Raw genomic sequence first — 6,577 nt, 5'->3', positions numbered from 1 at the left:
TCAAAACCCTCCTACCTGGGAGAAAAGGCCTACTACTTCAAGAAACAACCTCACGCCCAGATGCAACAGGAAACCTGCGGGTTGCATTGGAAGTGAAGGGAAAAAACTGGAAACCAGAAAATACCTTCCAGTCAACAGGATGAGCAGAGACAATCAGAGTAGTAACACTGCTGGACAGGAGACAAGGGAAGCAGGAACATGAAGGAGAAACCAAACCAGTCCAACAAGCGAACGACGAGCAACAAGCGTAGTTGTGTCGCAATGTCAAGTTTAATTCAGCCTCCTTAAACATACAAACACCAGGAAGTGAATCTTCAAGGGACGGGAAGTAATTACCCACCATATTGGTTTGAGGACAACATTGCTGCATTATGGAATGAGGGAATCTAATCCAAAATATGAGATCTGGACTGAAATCCCCCCAAAACCTAACTAAATATTGAGGATATTCTTTCGATGGTACAGAGATGCCACAGGCCGTGAATTTCCTGAATGTCCTCTGCATGTGGCGTTACAAAGATGCTGGACATGAAAGGAACCCAAACTCACCATTATGGCTGGCTTAGAGGCCACACTGGACTCAGGAGACCTCAGGGAAAGGCCACGGCTGCAGATGCCAGCATACAGCGAGGAGGTGCTGAGGCGTCTACCTATATTGGCACAGTGCAGACGCGACAGGTGCCAGCCGCAGCGCAGGGTAAGAATGTTTGTAACACATTGGCAGTCTTATAGTGACCCACACTCGCTTCACACGCAACCCCCAACACACAGATGCAATCTAATGGCAACATACCCAAGGTGTGTCTTCACCTGAGACATGGACTGGGTTCCACTTAAGTATATGAGATTCAGAGACGGTTCTGAAGAAGACGCCAAAAACACATCAACAAATTTTCAGGTCCCTCAAAGGCAGACTACAGAGAGTCTAGCAACACTTCCAGTGGAACTCAGGCTTTGAAGGGACGCCACGTGACTCCAGCTGTGCTCCTTCCCTGATACCTTGTTTGAACTGTTGGGCAATAGTCAAATTATCAAAGACATCGGTAAGGTGGACCGATTCCGAACTCTCCGAGCATCATTTTGCGTGCATGCCATCCAAGATCCTGGAGTCATCTCCTGCGGTGTTCATTCTCTGACTCATCATAAGGTGATGACTTTGATTTGAGCACTGATATCCTATTGCAGCCAACATCCATCAGTTTATGCTGCATTTTACTGATAATGGATTCTGAGACTGACTGACTTACAGTGGTTTCTAGTTGCTTTTGTTTTCTCTTTGGGAATCTTTGACCTCTCACAGTTTTTTGGGAGAAATGTAGTGTCCATATGGGCACGTCACTCTACAGTACCCTCTCTTGAATGGCTGTCCCCCATACTTTGCCCACTCCCATACCAGTCAATAAAAGGGAGTTTGGTGTATGTTCCCTCACTCCAGACCCCAGCCCTCATTTATAAAAAGTGACGCATCGCTGCAAGAAAACAGCGATGCGTCACTTTTCATTGCACCCTCCTGGAGACACCAACGACGCATTATATTTTCAGTATGACGCATCATGGCGCAAGGAGTTACAGATACCTCAGTATTTCTGACATATCTGTAGGCACAAAAATGACTCATTGCTGGAGTGTGTCACAAAAGTGGCGCAACTCCAGCAATGGGTCGTTACAAATGGGCAAGTCCCATGTTAAAAGTGCCTGCGTCAGTCTTACGCAGGTGTAAGATATTGATGCATTTGCGTCCTAGAAGTGGCGCAGTGAAATCTCATAGATTTCACTGTGTCACTTCTACGACCCTTTCTTGTCGGAATGCTCCCCCTGCATACATTATACCTGGCGCAGATATAATGTGGCGCAGGGGTTTACAATGTGACGCATCTACCTAGATGCGTCACTTTGTAAATATGGCACAGCATGGCGCATTTTTTACACTGCTGGTGCATCACAAAAAGTGATGCACCGGTGGCACAAAAGTGACGCAAGGGCCCATAAATAAGCACCCCCACATCATGCCATACAGGACACATAGACGCTTGTTTGCTTAAGCTCAAAATAACCATTGGAGTAATTGTAGCCATGATGCCCACAAAGAGGTCCAGAAACCGCAATGTTATTATTTCTATCCTTCTCTACGCCTATTTCCCAGGGCGGCACTTAAAATTACTGAAGGCACATCTTGTGTTTTTACAGACGAGGAAGGACTTGCATCAGGTTCATACTATGGAGCCTTCCAAAGGCTCAACAGCAATGAAGAGGGTGGTAAAGTGTATTCTGCTAGCAGTTGGGAGGTAATGTAAGGCACGTAGACCTGGTATTATGTAAGCCCTTGGTTACAAGTGTGGAAGGAGTCTTACAGCAGAATTGTGAATTTATTGTAACCTTGTGCAGTCCATGTGGGATAGCAAGAGGGCAAAGGTCACCTCGACCCAGTGAGAAATAATTGGAAATAGAAAAACCCTCCTTAATAATCTCATTCAGTAGAAGGATGTCTTGATTAGCAACCATCTTGGTCTGCCCTGGACGCTGAGTTCAGAGTCTGGTGTTGCTTCATCTGTTTTCAGTGTGGGTTTTGGGAAGAGTTTAGTTCCAATAGATACTGCAATGACATGAATAATACCTTGCACGGTACTGGAGCAACCAAGGGGCCCTGTTGTACACTGCATTTAAACGATCGAAGGATAAAGAGAAGGGTGGTACTGAGAAGATCTGTCTGCAGTTTGACAGGCAGGAGGAGATCTGGTCTTCGGCTTTCTCATTTATCTCAATGCTGTCTAGACAGTGTGGAGGAATGAGCCATGTCTAATACATTTTTGTTAAATTGGGACTTGAGGTCATTTCATGTTACTATTATGGTGACTCCGTCCCATGGCATAAGCAGAGGAATACTTGGGCATCTAGCAGGTGTTCACTGTTGTTAATGTAGCTGATGGGTTGGAAGAACATGCCACATTTAGTTATTTTAAGAAGCAATGGTCATTAGCCAGCACAATATGGTTGTCTTGGCTGCTTAGATCAAGGAAGAGCCGTTCCTGGAGATGAATGAGGCATCCATGATGGTTCATACCATGGAGGAGAAAGGGAAAAGGAGTTTCTCGAAGATGGCTGGAGGGCATGTGTCAGCTTGTCCCAATGGCTGGACATAGGAGTCTGTTCTTCACTTGTTAGGAAAGGGTGGCCCCTTCCAGAAGCTACACTGTTTATCCCAGATGAAGCACAGGTCACAGAGAGTAGTGCCTTATAGCACACCAAGGAAAATTCCCAAAAATCCTCCAGCGAGCTGGATCCCTGTTGTAGGACAGCTCTTGCAAGGCTGAAGTTTCAGTTATTGGTAATATCAGGACAGAGGAAGAGTTGGCAGGACTGGAACAGAAGGGTAGCATAGCTACAGCTGGAGCATGCTGGCCTGGAGAAAAGTAGCAGCTGGACTAGAGCAGGAGCTGGACCAGAGCAAGAACTGGACCAGAGCAAGAGCTGGACCAGAGCAGGAGCTGGACCAGAGCAAGAACTGGACCAGAGCAGGAGCTGGACCAGAGCAGGAGCTGGACCAGAGCAAGAACTGGACCAGAGCAGGAGCTAGACCAGAACAAGAACTGGACCAGAGCAGGAGCTGGACCACAGCAGGAGCTGGAGCAGAGCAGGAGCTGGACCCTGGCAGGAGCTGGAACAGAGCAGGAGCTGAAGCAGAGTAGGACCTCTAGCAGAGAATGTAGTGGAGTAGAGCAGAAGCAGGAGCTGGAGCAGAACAGGAGCTGGACCACAGCAGGAGCTGGCACAAAACAGGAGCTGGAGCAGAGCAAGAGCTAAGCAGAGCAGAAGCTGGAGGACAGTAGCAGCGGGACCCGAGCAGGAGCTGGACCAGAGCAGGAGCTGGAGCACAGCAGGAGCTGGAGCACAGTGGCAGCTGGAAAACCCAGACTTTTACATTACTTATGGAATTCAAGAGGAACCTTAGCCAAGGAGAACAGCTGGAGAAACTGAAGGAGAAGAACTGCCCCTTTGGAGTGTGCTGTTTGGGGGTTGGCCTGTAGTAGCTGTTTCTGCTAAGGAGAGGATAAAGTCTTTGCTGCGTGCTATTTCTCCTGCTTGAGTAAGATCTCCAAGGGCTTGAAGTAGAGCTTGCCTCCTGTTTTGAAGTCTCAGGGAGACAAAGATTTCGCCACCAGCTCCCCTGAACTTCCTTGCTGGGAGTTCTGACCTGCTTGGAAGTGCCTGTTCCTGAATTGGGCCTCTGCAGGTCATTCCTGCAGTTGGGAGCTAGAAAAGAAACGCAACTTTAAGAAGTGCGATGCATCCGCACCTGTTTTTTGACACATCACCGATGAAACCGACGCAGCACCTGTCCGCAGCTCGAGAAATTGCTGCATCGAGTGCACCGATATGAAGTCCGAGATCACTGCACTGATTCTGCCACAGGCCCTGCTGTGCGGCTGCAAGAACCAACAAATCATGGGACCGCAGCTGAAGAAACCAACGCAGCGTGGTTGCTTCCCCTGCATCGAGAACCGATGCATCCCCGATCTTCACGCATCGCACCAGGGTGCTGAGTCTATAACAACGCCAGAGCCGCAGTAAGAAACTGACGCATCATCTCCCGGCATAGTAGGAAACCGAAGCATCACCTCCCCTGAAGTAAGGAACCGACGTATCACCTTCCCTGGGTGTAAGGAACAGATACATCACCTTCCTTGCGGCTGTTTTTGTTTGTGAATGTGACGCATCAAAGGTACTTTGTCTTTAAAGTGTCGCAACTATAGTTTGCTATGGACAGAACTGTTTCTACCTTTTGAAAGTCAAGATTTTTGTCTTTTTGGTCTTGTTTTCTTTAGATAAAGATTACTTATTTTCTAAACTGGTGTGGTGTCTATTTGTAGTGTTTTCACTGTATTGCTGTATGTTTACACAAATGCTTTACACGTTGCCTCTGAGATAAGCCTGTCTGCTCGTGCCAAGCTACCAAGGGGGTAAGCAGGGTTTATTTTAAAAGTGCATATCCCTTACCCATACTAAGAAGAAGGGTCCTTACTTGGACAAAGATGCAAACCCTTGCCAACTAGAGACCGCAATTTCTAACAATGTGCAACAAAGAAGAAACAATTCACCCGAATTCAGCATCTTCACCACATTCATACGTTCAGGGCGTATTCTAGAACCGTGCCTCCCTGATTCAGACACAGAAGTTGTGCCTTCATGGAATTGTTCACAGATGCAAATGATGCATTAAATTGTAACATTTATAATATTTAGAATAAGATAACAATAAGAGGTGACAAACAATCAGGAAAGTCTGGCAGCAGCAGATGTCAGAATGAACACAAGTCTGAAATGTACAATAAGCATCGATCATTTTTGCCTCTTGCAGACCCTGGCGCTGTTCCCCGAACAGTGTTTCCATGCTGAGAAGTTTGTCTCTGTGCAGCTGAACGCTCACAGCACCCATGAAAAAAACAACTCACAGCCTAATATCTCTTCAGAAATCAACACATCTTCATTAGCATTAGCAAAAGAGTTCCATTCCTTTCGTACTTTTTTATGAAAAGCAGATTTGCATATAAATATCTTTAAGATCATAATTGCGCTTGAGAAATCTTATTTATTGTGTACACAAATGCTTTACACACTGCCTCTGAGGTAAGCCTGTCTGCTCGTGCCACGCTACCAAGGGGGTGAGCAGAGGTTATTTTAGAAGTGTATCCCCCTTACCCTGACTAGGATGAAGGGTCCCTACTTGGACAAAGGTGCAAACCTTTGCCAACTAGAGACCCCCCTTTCTAACATCGGTGGTCAGCTGTGAGGATCTGGACTTGCATTTGTGCCCTACATACAGGGGTTGGTGTACACTACTAGTATAGTGCAGACCATCACACGACCACATACAATTGGTGGAACTTTTTGTTTTTGGACATTTTCTTTTTGCAACTTGAGAACTAACAATTTTCACCATGACAAAACCAGCATCAATTGCATCTGTGGGTATTAAATTTGAAGAGGAAAGGGATGAAACCTACACTGTGCCACAATTGAAAGCCATCTGCTAAAAGTTTAAAATCTCAGTAGGAGGCCTCATCAGAAAGGAGGAATACCAAAAGCCGCTAAGGGCCTGGTTGGAATCAAGGAATGCCAGTGAGCATACCGAGGAGCCTATGGTGGAGGCAGAGAATTTAGATGGGCAGCAGGATGGGCTATTGGGCCTGCCTGGTGGGAGGTTGCCCTCTAGGGGGGGGGCAACAGTGTGTCGTCAAAGGGGCTGTCTCCAGAGGAGCTGGAGGACAGAGAAAGAAGCAGAGTGCATGGGTTGGAGCTCACAAAGCTCAAGCTGGGGAAAGAGGATAAGGAATTGGAGTTAGAGAGGCAGAAACTGGTCCTAGAAGGAAAAAAAGATGCTCTTAGAGCCTGAGAGAGGTTTGAAGGAGCTGGACATAAAGGCCAAGAGTGTGGCGTCTGGTTCCAATGGTGGCAGCTTGTCATCAGTGCCTGGAGAAGGAAGAGTGCACATCCCCAAGGAGGTAATCAAGGATTACCTGTAGAGTGATGACAGGGGTCAGAGGTGCAGGGGGTATGAGGTAGCAATGAGGTACCACAG

Source organism: Triturus cristatus, chromosome 6, assembly GCF_964204655.1.
Source record: "Triturus cristatus chromosome 6, aTriCri1.1, whole genome shotgun sequence".
NCBI classification, from domain to species: domain Eukaryota; kingdom Metazoa; phylum Chordata; class Amphibia; order Caudata; family Salamandridae; genus Triturus; species Triturus cristatus.
This window is presented reverse-complemented; position numbering follows the sequence as displayed.